This window comes from Mytilus edulis, chromosome 2 (genome assembly GCF_963676685.1).
Source record: "Mytilus edulis chromosome 2, xbMytEdul2.2, whole genome shotgun sequence".
Taxonomy (NCBI): Eukaryota; Metazoa; Mollusca; class Bivalvia; order Mytilida; family Mytilidae; genus Mytilus; species Mytilus edulis.
Window position 1 is genome coordinate 39,434,019 of NC_092345.1, and position 17,832 is coordinate 39,451,850.

At 33.3% G+C, this 17,832-nt stretch overlaps 1 protein-coding gene and 2 long non-coding RNA genes across 8 annotated transcripts in view; 2 read left to right on the forward strand and 1 right to left on the reverse strand.

Moving 5' to 3' along the window:
- Positions 1 to 17,832, forward strand: part of LOC139510158 (PAN2-PAN3 deadenylation complex catalytic subunit PAN2-like) — a 312,625-nt gene that overhangs the window by 43,213 nt on the left and 251,580 nt on the right. The window lies entirely within an intron of this gene.
- Positions 1,588 to 8,416, reverse strand: LOC139510165 (uncharacterized). Its single transcript, XR_011661845.1, has 3 exons — positions 8,282 to 8,416; positions 4,757 to 4,914; positions 1,588 to 1,851 (listed from the first exon to the last, which is right to left on the reverse strand). It is a non-coding gene; the product is annotated as an uncharacterized lncRNA (long non-coding RNA).
- LOC139510166 (uncharacterized) lies at positions 8,556 to 12,618 on the forward strand. Its single transcript, XR_011661846.1, has 2 exons — positions 8,556 to 8,666; positions 11,993 to 12,618. It is a non-coding gene; the product is annotated as an uncharacterized lncRNA (long non-coding RNA).

The following is a 17,832-nucleotide window of genomic DNA, read 5'->3' on the forward strand; positions in this document are numbered from 1 at the left end:
CGTGCATATCAGTACTGTTTAGGAAAGACTGAAAACTAATAATGTTATACTTTCAATGAAATCAGTACTGATTTTGTCAGTACTGTTTCAGTACTGATTTTGACAGTACTGTTTTAGTACTGATTTTGATAGTACTGTTTCAGTACTGATTTTGACAGTACAGTTTCAGTACTGATTTTGTCAGTACTGTTTCAGTACTGATTTTGACAGTACTGTTTTAGTACTGATTTTGACAGTACTGTTTCAGTACTGATTTTGTCAGTACTGTTTCAGTACTGATGTGGACAAGACTGTTTCAGTACTGATTTCGTCAGTAATGATTCAGTAATGATTTCGTAAGTAGTGTTTCGTTACAGATTTCTTCAGTACTGTTTCATTATAACACTTTTTAAATCAGACTGTATCTGTATAGTGATGCCTAGTTGTTTTGTATATTTGGGGTGGGTTAATTGTTCTCTTTGACACTAACCCCATTTCCATTCATTTTCTATATCGTGACATGTTAATGTTTTCGTTATGTTTTTTTTTATTTCTCTGATTTTTGTTGTCCTGAAGTGGTTTTGCTTTAGATCCAGCTCTTCGACAGTTACTTTAGCCTTTTTTTTTTAAATATTCTGGCTTTATGTCATATTTATTGTCAGAATTGCATCTTGTGTGGTCTATAAGGTTTATGTTTTTAATACTTATTAATACTTCTATTTGACAATACCATATTACATGTATTTATATCTTGCTTGAGTCAAATCAGAACATATTGAACATTGGAACTCGGTATATTACTTTTGAGAAGATGGGTGGATGGATTGATGTTATGTGATCCAGTGGCAAGTTAAGTGCAGGAAGAGGACATGATACTCAGATATAAATACAATGTAATTAACATACTTTGTACAGAACTAGACCAATAACGCACTGAGCTCCTTTTTAACATGCTAGTTCACCACAAGGAGAGAATCTGCTATAAGACATGTCCCCCTACATGAACAGGTACCTTCAGGCTGAACAGTGTATGTTTTTCTCCTTTTACTGTGAGCTGAGCGAATATTCAGAATACGACCACTTTTTTAGTCTAATTTCTCATAAATAAATTTCCAATCATATGCTCATTGTAAGATTTTTAATGGTTAAATACATTTATTGACAGTTTCTTTTTTTTTTGTATACATTAATCATGCTGCAATTTCATTCACTTGTAATGAGTGTATTGTGAATAGTAACTTAAATACATGTATGCATAACTCTTGTACTCTTTCCTATAAAACTACAGAGCGTATTTTACGAAAAGAATATATGAAATTTGGTGTTACAATATTTAGGCATCCCGTTAACGGGGAGTTGAAAGGGTGAGAACTACATTACTCAGTATAGCATGTTCACATGAGGACTGATGACTTTCAGAAACTCTTGGTTTGTAGTTCCTCAGAAATCTCTGATGGATTTGAATCTTACAGACATACAAACAGAGGTACATTTTGTAAAATAAGTATAAAAATTTAAAGAAAGATTTCCAACAGACTGATTAATGTCTGACGGAGGTCATTTGGTACATAATTAACCTTTTTGATTTTTGAACATATATGGTTTGCTTTTCAAAATTGATTTTTATTGACTGAATAAAAACAAGCTGAAGAACTCAAATTTTTAGTTCTATCTTCTTATCAACTGCAATAACTTCCATTGCAAATACAATAAACAGTAATCTTAAGAATGAACAGCATTAAAAACTAAAAAAATGTGTTTTTCTCTCTCTCAATTTAATGTTTTTTAAAATAACTGTTTCATAATTCTGCTTCAATGTTATTTTCCACTGCTCTTCCTATGCATGTGATATATATTTTTGCCAACTTGTTTCTGGAAAGGAAAAAGTGGATTATAACATTTATCATTTTGTTAAAGTCCAATAATAAGATTAAACATAGGTCAACCATGACATAATGTGAATCAGTGTACATGCATTGCTAAAGGTGGTATAACGTTAACTTATACAAGGTTTATATTATACAGGGAGAAAAATGAAAGAAAAACAAGAATGTGTCCTCAGTACACGAATGCCCCACTCGCACTATCATTTTCTATGTTCAGTGGACCGTGAAATTGGGGTAAAATCTCTAATTTGGCATTAAAATTAGAAAGATCATATCATAGGGAACATGTGTACCAAGTTTGAAGTCGATTGGACTTCAACTTCATCAAAAACTACCTCGACCAAAAACTTTAACCTGAAGCGGGACAGACGGACGGACGAACGAACGGACGGACGAACGGACGGACGAACGAACGAACGGACGCACAGACCAGAAAACATAATGCCCCTCTACTATCGTAGGTGGGGCATAAAAATGGAACAATGTTTGATTTACCTACTTGAAAACTGGCCTTGAAGTCATTAAACTTTCGAGTCAGTTATTTACTCAAACTCCAAAATCAACAAATCAACCAATCAAAATGCTGGATTTCAAATTTCGACCACGATTTTTTTTCTCCGGGCACTGAGAAAATTTTTTATGACTTTAGGGCCAGATCTTATACGATTTGGAGAAGAATTTTAGCGTCCCAAGTCTGGGTTCATGGCAAATCTCCATGTTTTCAATACGGGCTGCACTTTTAACATTTTTAATTTGTTTTGTTATAAATTATGTCGTTAATTTTTCTAAATTAAATTGTTTCATATATTGTTTATGTCATGGTCTTTTGTAGCCGACAATACGGTATGGGTTTTCTCATTGTTGAAGTCTGCACAGTTGTATATTATTGTTCACATTCACATCGTCTCAAATTTGGTGGATAGTTGTCTCAGTGACAATCCTACAACTTTTTATTATTTTATACACTATGCAATCGTTTAAAAAAATAATAAAAGTATTCTTTTTGTGATTTTTTTCATTATTAGTACCAGTGGAAATTCTCATTAATGATTATAATATATTACTATTTTTTAAATCTGTTATTCGGTTACAGAGAAGGAGATGTTTGTTTATATTTCCTTTAGGTTTCTAAGTTCAACTATGTCCTGCTGTAACACTCTGACATTTTTGGATCGGCACCAAAACACATATGTATTAATATAATCTGATTATTCGAGCACAATATCAATGCAATCTGTGAAACAGTTAAATGAGAAGTTGTCTGTACGAATATGTACTTCCCGTAGACTTTTTTGTTAACTTTAATGATATCTTTCAATTGTTGAAGAATTGTATTTCTACTCTTTATTCTTTTGAATTTGCTCGTTGTTGGTTTGTTGTCATATGAACACACTACAACATTTCATGATATTGAAATAAAATTATAGGAATAATTGCAAATACTTACTTTAAACAAGAGGCTCTCAAGAGCCTGAATCGCTCACCTGAATTTTTTTGGTTTAATCTCTCATCAATGATTATTTTGGCTTTTCAATTTATTTAAATGTTCTTTGAATCGTCCTATTTTCTTCAAAAGCAAAAAAAAAATCATTTTCTCCTATGTTCTATTTTAGCCATAGGAGCTATGTTTCTTGACATACAAGGAAATGAAATATAAAATTTATACTAGATACTCTGAAACTCTAAAACTCATTTAGCCTAAGTTTGGCTGAAATTGATACAGCAGTTTCAAAGGAGAAGATTTTTTAAAGTAAGTCAACATGATGAACAAATTGTGAAAAAAGTCTTTAAAGGGCAATAACTCCTTAAGAGGTCAATTGACAATTTTGGTCAAATTGACTTATTTGTAGATCTTACTTTGCTTAACATTTTTGCTATTAACAGTTTAACTGTATCTATAATAATATTCAAGATAATCACCAAAAACTGCAAAATTTCCTTAAAATTACCAATTAAGTGGCAGCAACCCAACAATGGTTTGTTTGATTCATCTGAAAATTTCAGGGCTGATAGATCTTGACCTAATGAACATTTTTACCCCATGTCAGATTTGCTCTAAATGCTTTCGTTTTTGAGATATAAGCCAAAAACTGCATTTGACCCCTATGTTCTATTTTAAGTAACGGCGGCCATGTTTTTTAAAGGATCAAAAATCCAAGCACACACTTTGTGCAGGATAATCTAAGGAACAATCATGCTAAGTTTCATCCAAATCCATTCAGCAGTTTCAGAGGAGAAGATTTTTTAAAGTTAGCAAATATGATGAACAAATTGTGAAAAATTGTCATTAAAGGACAATAACCCCTTAAGGGGTCAATTGACAATTTTGGTCATATTGACTTATTTGTAGATCTTACTTTGCTGATCATTTTTGCTGTTTACAGTTTATCTTTATCTATAATAATATTCAAGATAATGACCAAAAACTGCAAAATTTCCTTAAAATTACCAATTAAGTGGCAGCAACCCAACAATGGTTTGTTTGATTCATCTGAAAATTTCAGGGCTGATAGATCTTGACCTAATGAACATTTTTACCCCACTTCAGATTTGCTCTAAATGCTTTCGTTTTTGAGATATAAGCCAAAAACTGCATTTGACCCCTATGTTCTATTTTAAGTAACGGCGGCCATGTTTTTTGACGCATCAAAAATCGAAGCACACACTTTGTGCAGGATACTCTAAGGAACAATCATGCTAAGTTTCATTCAAATCCATTCAGTAGTTTCAGAGGAGAAGATGTTTGAAAAATTGTTAACGACGACAGACGACGACGACGACGACGTCGACGACGACGGACGCCAAGTGATGAGAAAAGCTCACATGGCCTTTTAGGCCAGGTGAGCTAAAAAATCATAATTGAGTGTAAAACTATATATATATATACCTACCTTTCAAATTATGTCAATGTTCTACTGTCACCTTTCATACCAGTTCTATCTCTATCTCATATTTTATCTGTTCATGACAATTTTTAGTCGTTGATCTAAAACTTTATTTTCCTCATAGACTTAGTCTTTGTGTTCTGGTGGGATCCATTTTTAGATACCTATAACAATAGATCATACTGCATCAAATACTTTGCATGCATTTATAAAAAAGTTGTTTTTCCCAAAATGCATGTTATGGTATTAATTATGGACGTAATACTTTGTAAATTGTCCTTTGAAAAAATACATCATGAGATAAAGATTGTATCGATGATTTACAAAATTCTGTAAAGTGGTTCAGGAGTAATTGATGACACTTACGTGGGACATAAGGACAAGATTTGTTCCATATGTGAACACATTCTCACTAAGAAAATGTCACCAGAAGTGCAAGTCTGTCATCACAACGGATAATGTTTATGTGATACAGTAAAAACAGTAAAAACATTGGTAGTAAAATAGTGCGGGATGTTTAATTTTCAACAAATGTAGGATTGGTCACCTTTAATCGGATGCCTCATATAGCATGTATAGAAAGAGAGTGCCATGATCTCTGCAGGTTAATAACTATTGCAACAACTCTTTTAGAGGCCATGGGTGGCCTTTTGTCTGAATATGCAGGAGGGCAAATTCCTGTCCACCTTCAATATGCTTTCGTTGTCCAGTGGCAGTCCAAGTTTCATTGACCTTCTTTCACCCCAGACGACATCTTTTACAGGACTTACCGTACCTATTGTACTTATTTAACAATTGTTTTGAAAATGCATGTAATATTTGCCACTGGAAATTAAGCAAATTTTTAACACATGTACTCCAATATGTTATTATTTTGAGGAATCTTAGTAGGATCATTTTAATCTATTAGGATTATCTTCTTGAAATATAAATATTATTCATACAAAGTATTGCTCAATAATTATGTGTCGGATTACTAATATTCGTGTGTCGGTCCAATGGGTCGTCGGACTAATAGGGCGTCAGGTTATTGGGGTGTCGGACCAATATGGTGTCCGAACAGAAAGATTTAAAAGGCCAAAAAAAATTTAAAAAATGTGCAACTTATAAAAGGGTCTGGTCTGGAAGTGGTTTCTTCATTTCTGTATTCTGTAATATTCTATACCATTTTTCACTTTTTATTATTAATTTTGCCTGTTATTCATATTCAAGCACAACATTATTATCGATTCTTCATTGCTTTTGTCTACTTTATAACAACAATGGGAATAATATGAAAGCCAGCAAAATAGGACATTGGAAAATTGTCTGTTTCTTGGTTTATTCTTGCTTGTCTTTGGAGGCAAACTTTTGTCTTTCTGTCTCTTTAGTTTGTGTGTATTATTATAAATTAAACGAATGTAACACAAATTTGCCATCTTAAAACAAATATGTTGAACATTGCGTCTGTTATTTAATCTCTTTTTAACAGAAGGAAAAAACTAAGATTAAATATAATCAACAGAAGTATAAAAAAAACTATGAACTAAGTCTTTGAAGTTAGATGCATGATTTTTGTCGAGCCTGCAACTTTTGTTGCAGAAAGCTCGACATAGGGATAGTTATCCGGCGGCGGCGGCTACGGCGGCGGCGGTGTTAGCTCACTTCTTAAAAGCTTTATATTTTGGAAGGTAGAAGACCTGGATGCTTCATTCTTTGTATATAGATGCCTCATGTTACGAACTTTCTGTCAGTCACATGTCCAATGTCCTTGACCTCATTTTCATGGTTCAGTGACTACTTGAAAAAAAAGTTAAGATTTTTTGTAATGTTAAATTCTCTCTTATTATAAGTAATTGGATAACTATATTCGGTATGTGCGTACCTTGCAAGGTCCTCATGCCTGTCAGACAGTTTTCACTTGACCTCGACCTCATTTCATGGATCAGTGAACAAGGTTAAGTTTTCGTGGTCAAGTCCATATCTCAGATACTATAAGCAATAGGTCTAGCATATTCGATGTATGGAAGGACTGTACGGTGTACATGTCCAACTGGCAGGTGTCATCTGACCTGGACCTCATTTTCATGGTTCAGTGGTTATAGTTAAGTTTTTGTGTTTTGGTCTGTTTTTCTTATTCTATATGCAATATGTCTACTATAATTGGTGTATGGAATGATTGTAATGTGTACATGTCTAGCTGACAGGTGTCATCTGACCTTGACCTCATTTTCATGGTTCAGTGGTCAAAGTTAAGTTTTTTAGTTATGGTCTATTTTTCTAATATTTTATGCATTAGGTCAACTATATTTGGTGTATGGAAATATTTTATGATCTATATGTCGGTTACGCAGGTTTTATTTGACCTTGACCTCATTTTCAAGGTCCATTGCTAAGTTTTAAGTGTTTGTGTTTTGGTCTGTTTTTCTTTATTTATAAGCAATAAGTCAACTATATTTGTAATATTGAAGAATTGTTAGCTGTACATGTCTGCCTGGCATGGTTTATCTGACCTTGACCTCATTTCCATGGTTCATTGATCAATGTTTTAATTTTCTTGGTTAATGTTGAGTTTATGTGACAGTTGTAATAAAGCTTTATATTTAGGTCTATCAAGATAGTATCAAGGATTAGTAAAGAGGGCGAGACATTTCAGTGTGTGCACTCTTGTTGTTATTAGTTGTTAGTGGCTTTGAACTAGCTGTCAGTAACTGCAAGTACTCTCAGATCTGTATTTAGTGACTTGTTTTGTTGGGTAACGGTAACGTCCATTATGTTTTTGTTACTGAGATGTATTTCTATTTGCATTCATGTTATTTAAAGTTAAATAAGCCTTTTTCAACTGAATTTTATAGTTTGTTGTTATGTAGAACTGTTACAACTCTGTTCCAGGTTTAGGGGGGAAGACCCTAGCATGTTTAACCTCACCAAATTCTGTATATATGTTCCTGTCCGAAGTCAGGAGCCTGTAATTCAGTGGTTGTTGTTTGTTGGTGTGTTACATATTCATTGTTCGTTCATTTTTGTACGTAAATAAGAACGTTAGTTTTCTTGTTTAAATTCGTTGACATTTGTCATTTTGGTGCCTTTTTTAGCTGACTATGCGATATGGCTTTGCTCATTATTGATGGCCGTATGGTGACCTATATTTGTTAATTTCTGGTCATCTGATCTGTTGTGGAGAGTTGTGATTATTCCACTCATTTTGGGTGCCATGATTGGCAAATAAAATATATGTTGTTGCTGTTGTTGTTGTGTCGTTGGCAATAATACGGCATCTTTTTTTATAAACAAATATATATATATATGTAAATCGAATGTTCTGTTTTCCCTTATGAACCACATTTGAACTAAATTCTTGAAGGGAAAGACATTGTTTTTGCATAAATGTCAACAGAATACAGAATGTTGTGTCAACAAAATACAGAATCAACATTCTGTATTCTGTTGACACAGTATACAGAATGTTGATTCCGGCAAAAAATATGATCTGACAGGATGCTCACGGAATAAAACTTGTTATGGAAGAAGACATACATTTGTAAAACATACATGAACAATAGCAATCCGTAGATGATTCGAAAAGGATCCGCCATCTCTGACTTGTCGTAACAATCGTCTCTTTCTGTAACTTTAAGACTTTCTGCAAGTGGCTGGTAAACCGATATTTTCTCTGCTGTATTTCTGTATCCTATCCTTCCCGGCTGATCTGCTGTTGTCTCAAATTTTGCCGTTGATGTTATTATCGTAATCACAAAAGCGCGTCAATATGGAACATACAATTGCCTATTGTAAAACGTTTATGTGATTGGATTTACACATGACGTCATTCATTGTTTACAAACGTTATTTTTGCACTCGCACTGACATTTCAACAGTTCAACAGTTCAAACTTCTTCTGGATTGAATACCACAATGGGATTGAAGGTAGATCAAGGTATAGTAGTACATTGAATATTTTAAAACTGAGAAAAGTGTAGCATAGCTAATTCTGTGTTGGGACATATAGTTGGAACCCCCCTTTTTCCTTTTATCCCGAGTGTTTGGAACCCTCTTTTAAAACAATGAGTGGATCCGCCTCTGGTTACAGAACTTTCTGTAAATGTCAAAATAGGTATAAAATCGCGGGTTGTTTTGGATATACATATTATTACTTCTTTACCAAACCTTATTAAATAGATTATAGTATTAATATTTGTCAAATTCATATTTGAGAAATGACCAGCCTGACTTTCTAAACATATGATTGGATAAAGGGAGGTGCGGTACACCCCTCGGCGTAAGAAGGGGGAGGGGTCCGAAGGTTGGACCCCCTTTTTAACGATAAATGCATAAATTTGAAAAGGGAAATCTATTTGGAAACCCTATCTCCAGATTTGGAACCCTCTTTTAAAAATATGTTTCCTATTTTGACTGGATTTTTTTTATACCAATGCTTCATTTAATTTGGGAAACATTTTAATATATAAGTCCTAGGTGCCTACAAAATTATTTCATCTCGCCACATTGACTGCTGTGTTTGTTGCTGTTCAGTTGTTGCTGCATATATATATATATTTATATATAAGTGATCTCGTTTGAAATGGTTTTACAACAACATTTCTTTACTTCGGTTTTTTTTAAATATTTTTTTAGCATGCTATGCGATCTGGGCAATGCGATATATGGGTTTGCTCATTGGGCATTTGATGTGGTAAAAATCATCCAACAGTCTTCCTATTTTTATATTGTAAAGAAAGATGTCTGTGAAATATTTAAATTTCTATTTTATTTTGGTACTGGCTATGGTTACATTAAAATGTAACAGTCATAAACAAGTTATTGTTACAATGAAGTTTAGGCTATATCGCCGGAATGCAGGCCTAGGGTTGACTAAGGAACTGCATGAATACTTACGAGTGTAACAATGATATTTATGTCTACGGTTACATTGTGTTATTGTTACGTAAATGCACTCAAATGAAAAATTATTTTTTACCATATTTTATACATTTTTTTAATTTTAATTGGATTGTCAGTGTACACACAACCAGTATGTTGTTTCAGTCTGATGCATTTTTGGCCCGGTGTAACCACTCTCAGTGGCGGATCCAGAAATTTCCATAAGTGGGGGCCCACTGACTGACCTAAGAGGGGGCCGGCTACAGTCACGCTTCAATGATTCCCCTATATAAGCATCCAATTTTTTTCCCAAAAAGGGGGGAGCGGGTTCCCTGCCTCCCCTAAATCCACCTCTGACTCTAGGCAGCCCTCACAAACGAGTAATTGGGGTGGATGGGTTGGGTGGCTCAGTGTTGTATTAATATATAGGAAGATGTGGTATAACTGCCAATGAGAAAAGTCTCCTGTTCATATAAGTCGTAATTTGTAGAAGTAAACCATTATAGGTCAAAGTACGGTCTTCAACACCGTGCCTGCATGGGCTCTCACCGAACAGCAAGCTATAAAGGGCCCCAAAAGTGACTAGTGTAAAACCATTCAAACTGGAAAACCAATGGTCTATAGATATAGGAAAATGTGATATAAGTGCCAATGAGACAACTCTCCATCCAAGTGACAATTTATAAAAGTAAACAGTTATGGTCAAGGTACGGCAATTCAACACGGAGCCTTGGCTCACACCTAACAGCAAGCTGTAAAGGGCTCCAAAAATTATTAGTGCCACGGTAAACTATTCAAACGGCAAAACCAACGGTCTAATCTTTACAAAAACGAGAAACGAGAAACACTTATAAACCACATAAACAGACGACAACCATTGAAGGTTCTCAATAAAATTTACTAGTGTAAAACCATTCAAGCGGGAAAACCAACTACTGAATACCAAACTCCTGACTAAAGACAATAACTTTTTTTGTATTGTTACAATCTCAAAAACGTGTCCGATAATTTAAGAATGTGTCCGGTTAAAAACGCCAGAATATTTCCAAACTCATATACCCCCAATGATACTCTGTAAAGTAAAAACGCAATTCAATATTAATGGTGTGGGATACGATAGAACCCGTATTGTTCGGTTGGATTATAAATGATTAGAAAAAAAAGTCGAAGCAGGTGCCAAAAAAAATCTGGAGGAAAGGTTTAGTAATCCGTACAGACAAATGTCCAAGGTATGCTACACTGTGCACTCTTTCTTCTGCTTGCAGACACAGACTATAGGTCTGGTTTAAAAAAAAATTGCACAATAAAAAGTTATTTTTATTTGAAGCGCTTTAATTTATGATTTTCTTTATCAATATGATTATTATTATAATAAAGTTCAGACAGAGGTACTTCACAATTTAGAAAACTAATACATCATGTACATTTTATATTGTATTTTTTTCCCGGTGCTTGACCATGTTTACTGTATGTCATTGATAAGCATTAGTTTGTTCAGCATAGGTAATTCATAACAAGCATAACTGCAGGCTAAGTTTACAACACATAATTAACTATTGATTACTAAATGTCCAGTGGCAAATATGTCATGCGTATTTAGAAAAAAAACCATTAACATTTCATTTAATACGTTTTGTAAAGTTTAAATCATCGTTTAATAGTAAGTAAATTCTATTGTTTTAATATTATCCGGTGATGCCTAAATGTCTTTTTACAAAATGTATGTCTATGAGGGTACTGCTCGACCGGCTTCCCGCAGAAGTGGTTTCGCCAATGCAATTTGACATGTTTATCAAATCATTGACGTCACATTGACGCGTTTTGGCGGAATCGGACACGATTCTGTGTGCTACCATAGATAGATGTATAACATCTCTGGTGCTACATATATGACTGTGTACGATAAATTTTCAATTAAATTGAATTCCCACTTCAATCTATTAAACATTAATGTACTTTTGTATAAACTAAAGTAGTTAGTATATATTTAAATGTCTTTTGTCGTTGTTTCACGGATCTTATTATAAAGAGCACATAAATAGGCCGATGGTTAAAGCTACACGTGTATGAAATACTTGCCACTGGCAAACACCAATACTTTGATGATGATGAATTAAATTATCATATTTTCCTATTTTTTTATTTAGAAACAAATTTCAACTTTGATTGATTATAATATATACATGTAGTATCAGAAGTCCAGTCCATTACTGGACTTCTGGTAGTATATAAAGTAATAAGTAAATTTTGATGTCAGACCATTCCCTTCCATAATTGTGCATTCTTTTTATTTTTACATAACACAGAAATGAGGAAAGTTTTAACATAAGAAAATTTATAGTAGCCTTAGCTTTATAAATTCATTACATTTTCTTTCCTCAGAATGATAAACAGCAATGGACACAGGAGCAGACATGGGAATGTTCAATGTGAAAATTGAAGACCTATAAACAAAATGATGTATCAATATGGCACTCATCAGAAAAAAAAACCCAACATTTAATCATGAACCATTGAATCCTGAGTTTCGTACAAGTACCAAAACATTAAAGGTGGATGCTTAAAATGAGCTCATATTAGAACTAAAGTGTCCTCTTGAATTACCACTGTACATGTAAAAAGACACATCATATCCGGGACTGAATTGAGGAAAAGAGCCAGGAAACTGACATTCAACAAAGCATTCCAAAGAAAAGATGGCATAGGGGTAGAGCAATGAAACATGATACATGCAAAATTAATTGTTTCTTTGATTGTTTTATTTATGAGCTTTAAAGGGTCATAAAATAACCAAGGGGCATGAAAATGACAGAGATTTTTGCCACAAACTTCACATGTTGGTATGACGTTGAATGTTTTATTATATATTAAAAAATGGTTATGATAAATAAAAGAAATTCCAGTTATGATTAATAATAAGGTAATCGAGACATTGTTTTGTGTTGATTATAATGCATTGCCTAACATAGTAACATATGACTGCATTAATTACAACATATTTTAAGCAATAGCAAAATACCAAAAAATGAACAGTATTGAAGATTCTAATCTTGTTTGATATATATATAATTCTATCATTTGCATATCTATAAATACTTGAATTGGATTGGTCAATTCGAATTTTTCTCTTGGTTTACACTTCGATAAACCATGTTTCCGAAACTACTTTCGTAATCTATTCATGCGCGATACGTGACATTCTTGCGGGGATACTGAGATTTTCAGATAATTGCGATTATAAGACAATTGCATAACAGTTGTTTCTATTCTAATGCATATATAACAAACAAAAAAAAAGAAATAAAACAAATGCACTAAAGCTTCGAAAGTGTATAAAAATAAAATTTAAATAAAATTCCGCGAAATTTCATGAAGGATTTGCCGAATTTACGTCTTGGCATAACACGACGTCATACGGGTGGAATTTTTCAAGGGAAAGATTATTTGTTACATGTACGCTTCAAATTCGGATAATATTTAATTAAAATGAAGTGTTTGAGGAAGGTGCTATATTTCATTTTAGATTCTGATGCATTTATCGGACATTTATGGTTTTTAAAAAGATGGCGGCGTACTCTTTAGTTACGACATGCCATTGTACTTTTGATGGCAAATATAACAGCCATCAAACAAATAATGTAAATTAATAATCGCGTATGTTTGGCTGAAGAATTATAAGGATTAAACACACTTTTTCTAGAGGTTATTGATGTGTAAACCGGGTCTCTTACTCACAAACTTAACATAAAAGTCCTTCGGACTTTTATTCAGTTTGTGAGTTAATCGCCCCGGTTTACACATCAATAACCTCTACAAAAAATGTGTTTAATCCTATAATAAATTATGCGCTATTATACACATTGATACTGTAAAATATCAGCCTCGAACCACAGTGTGAATCTCCCTGATGTCGAGTGCGTATTATTTTTATAAACACTGAAAGACAGTCACAATCAAAATCAAGAAGTAAGCAAAGAATCACAAAACGAAAGGGCTTTTACAACAACACTTTGAAAAATACATATCTAAAAACAACACGAACTCCATTAAAAACCGGGAGTGAATTCAGGTGCTCCTAATGGGTAAAATCCGATAAACTGCTTATCTGGCTTCATTTCTGTAGTTTTCTCCTTCGCTTCAATAGTTTTTCGATAGACGAGAGTAAGCTTGATAATTTTCCTTGGTCATGTTCACGTCGCTAAAAAAAATCTGCGCAGCGGGGTGATATAGTCAAAGAGAAAAACGTAACCAGCTAAAAAAGGATAATAATAATATTGTCACAGAATTATCTAACCTATATTTGGATACCAATTGTACTGAGATACACATTGTAAAAACTTCTCTAATGATAAACACTTAATCAGAGATATCTATAAAAGATACAAAATATGCCACAGTTATTATATAGCATACTATACTTACCTAGTTTAAAAGTTTTCAGTTCCAAATATTTTTTGAAACAATACACCTTCAAGTTAAAAAGATTAACAACACCAAATCTACTGAAACAGTACTGAAAATAACAATACCGAAATAGTACTGACAAAATCAGTACTGAAACAGTTCCGGCCAAATCAGTACTGAAATAGTACTGAAAAAATCAGTACTGAAACAGTACTGACAAAATCAGTACTGAAAAAATCAGTACTGAAATAGTACTGACAAAATCAGTACTGAAACAGTACTGTTAAAATCAGTACTGAAACAGTACTGTTAAAATCAGTACTGAAACAGTACTGACAAAATCAGTACTGAAACAGTACTGAAAAAATCAGTACTGACACAGTACTGACAAAATCAGTACTGAAACAGTACTGAAAAAATCAGTACTGAAATAGTACTGACAAAATCAGTACTGAATTCATTGAAAATATAACATTATAAGTTTTCAGTCTTTCCTAACAGTACTGATATGTACGAGGGTAGAAATGTACCAAAAAAGTGTGGGTAAATTATTGGTAGTGTAGTATCTACACAGTTTTTGAATTGGCAACAAAATTGCTGTTGACTGCATTTGTTACATATAATACCATGCTAAAAAAGGTTTCGAAAACTTGTTTATGTTGTTTTGAAACTTGTATACAATGGCCTTATTTTAAGTTGTGTGTATATTACACCCGCATTATTTGGGCTTCATTGTTATAGAATCAATTCTCGTGTTATTGGTAATGTACAGGCACCTCCATCAGTTTGACAGCAGTTGTTCCTTAAATATATGTAATAAATGTAAACACATATATAGAAAGTAAGTCAAGAGTATGGACAGTCATAGGAATGCACACAATAAGCGATACATTATTTTTTTCTTTAATACATGTAAAATGATATACTAGTAAACTATATAGTCAAAATGAACCAGAATGACTCTATGAATTAAGCAAACATCCTAAAAAATATGATAGAAACATTAAAATTTAATATAAAACATGCAAATATTCTAAGCAATATTCGAACCCTTTCTTCAAAACTATCATTCATTGGTAGTCCTGTGCTCTACTGATGGAGCCACAGCGATGCTGTTATCCATTAATTTTTTTTATAAAGGAGCTATATCGGTACAATTTAGCGATGTTACAATTTTTTCTTTAAAAAGTTGTTTTTTATGTTATAAGGACACACTAATCCAATTTCATTTTTGAGGGAAAAAGTAGTATGAATTACAATAGTTAGAAAAAACATAACTGTTTTTTGGTTTGAATTGTCCTTCTGGGGGATTCCCTGTTTTTCCCACCTAAAAACACCCAAAATTCCGCATATATATTGGACTTTCATCCTTTTTATATGACCGCAAAAATTTTAATTTTTTGGTCGTATATTGCTATCACGTTGGCGTCGTCGTCGTCGTCCAAATACTTTTAGTTTTCGCACTCTAACTTTAGTAAAAGTGAATAGAAATCAATGAAATTTTAACACAAGGTTTATGACCACAAAAGGAAGGTTGGGATTGATTTTGCGAGTTTTGGTCCCAATATTTTAGGAATTAGGGGCCAAAAAGGGCCCAAATAAGCATTTTCTTGGTTTTCGCACTGTAACTTTAGTTTAAGTGAATAGAAATCTATGAAATTTTGACACAAGGTTTATGACCACAAAAGGAAGGTTGGGATAGATTTTGGGAGTTTTGGTTCCAACAGTTTAGGAATTAGGGGCCAAAAAAGGGCCCAAATAAGCATTATTCTTGGTTTTCGCACAATAACTTTAGTATAAGTAAATAGAAATCAATGAAATTTAAACACAAGGTTTATGACCACAAAAGGAAGGTTGGGATTGATTTTTGGAGTTGAGGTCACAACAGTTTATGAATAAGGGGCCAAAAAGGGGCCCAAATAAGCATTATTTTTGGTTTTTGCACCATAACTTTAGTATAAGTAAATAGAAATCTATGAAATTTAAACACAAGGTTTATGACCATAAAAGGAAGGTGTGGTTTGATTTTGGGAGTTTTGGTCCCAACAGTTTATGAATAAGGGGCCCAAAGGGTCCAAAATTGAACTTTGTGTGATTTCATCAAAAATTGAATAATTGGGGTTCTTTGATATGCCGAATCTAACTATGTATGTATATTCTTAATTTTTGGTCCCGTTTTCAAATTGGTCTACATTAAGGTCCAAAGGGTCCAAAATTAAACTTAGTTTGATTTTAACAAAAATTGAATCTTTGGGGTTCTTTGATATGCTGAATTTAAAAATGTACTTAGATTTTTAATTATTGGCCTAGTTTTCAAGTTGGTCCAAATGGGGGTCCAAAATTAAACTTTGTTTGATTTCATCAAAAATTGAATAAATGGGTTCTTTGATATGCCAAATCTAACTGTGTATGTAGATTCTTAATTTTTATGCCCCACCTACGATAGTAGAGGGGCATTATGTTTTCTGGTCTGTGCGTCCGTCCGTCCGTCTGTCCGTTCGTTCGTCCGTCCGTCTGTCCCGCTTCAGGTTAAAGTTTTTGGTCAAGGTAGTTTTTGATGAAGTTTAAGTCCAATCGACCTCAAACTTAGTACACATGTCCCCTATGATATGATCTTTCTAATTTTAATGCCAAACTAGAGTTTTTACCCCAATTTCACGGTCCACTGAACATGGAAAATGATAGTGCGAGTGGGGCATTCATGTACTGAGGACACATTCTTGTTGGTCCAGTTTTCAAATTGGTCTACATTAAGGTCCAAAGGGTCCAAAATTAAACTAAGTTTGATTTTAACAAAAATTAAATTCTTGGGCTTATTTGATATGCTTTATCTAAACATGTACTTTGATTTTTGATTATGGGCCCAGTTTTCAAGTTGGTCCAAATCAGGATTCCATATCAAGTATTGTGCAATAGCAAGAAATTTTCAATTGCACAGTATTGCACAATGCATAGATGCCAACCATTACGATTTTTCCGTAGTTTTTCCGATTTTGCGATAAAAACTACGCTATTACGGTCAAAGTCGAATAGTTACGGATTCCCAATCATCGACGTTCAATTTTGTAAAACGCGGATTTTTTTCATTACTTTTTCGTCCTGGTCCAGTATTTAGGAAACAACAATGTAATGCTTCCGGTTTCTTGGGAGTTATCAACCTATTGTTGGGTAACTAACTGACTTCCGAAGAGGCAAACTTGCATTTTATTAAGTAGCTTTCCCGCTTTCTCTACTTCTCCTTGACAAAACAAAAATGTTTGAGTCGAGAACATCTGAACAATTAATGAATGGAATACATACTACAGACAACATGTTAAATGACAAATTTTAGTGTACATTACTTTGCAACCACTCGTCAGTAATTTTTATTGGTAAATGCACGTTTATGAATGATTACTGAAAACTTTTCAAAAATACGGAAAATTTGATAGTTTGTTACTGATTGTGTCAAAAGGGGGTTGGCATCTATGACAATGGCAAGAAATATCTAATTGCACAATATTGTGCAATAGCAATTAATTTTCAATTGGAGTTATCTTTCTTTGTATAGAATAGTAGTTGATAATATATGTTGGAAATTTGCCAGACATGACTATGATGTCATTTTCTATTTTTATTTGCCAATAACTTTATGTAAATAACTTCATTGGAAATTTGCCAATATAAAATGTTGCTGATGAAGCTTTTTTCCTTATCTTATCTAAAATGTTTTTAGATAATGTATGTTGGACATTTGCCAGACATGACTATGATGTCATTTTCTATTTTTATTTGCCAATAACTTTATGTAAATAACTTCATTGGAAATTTGCCAATAT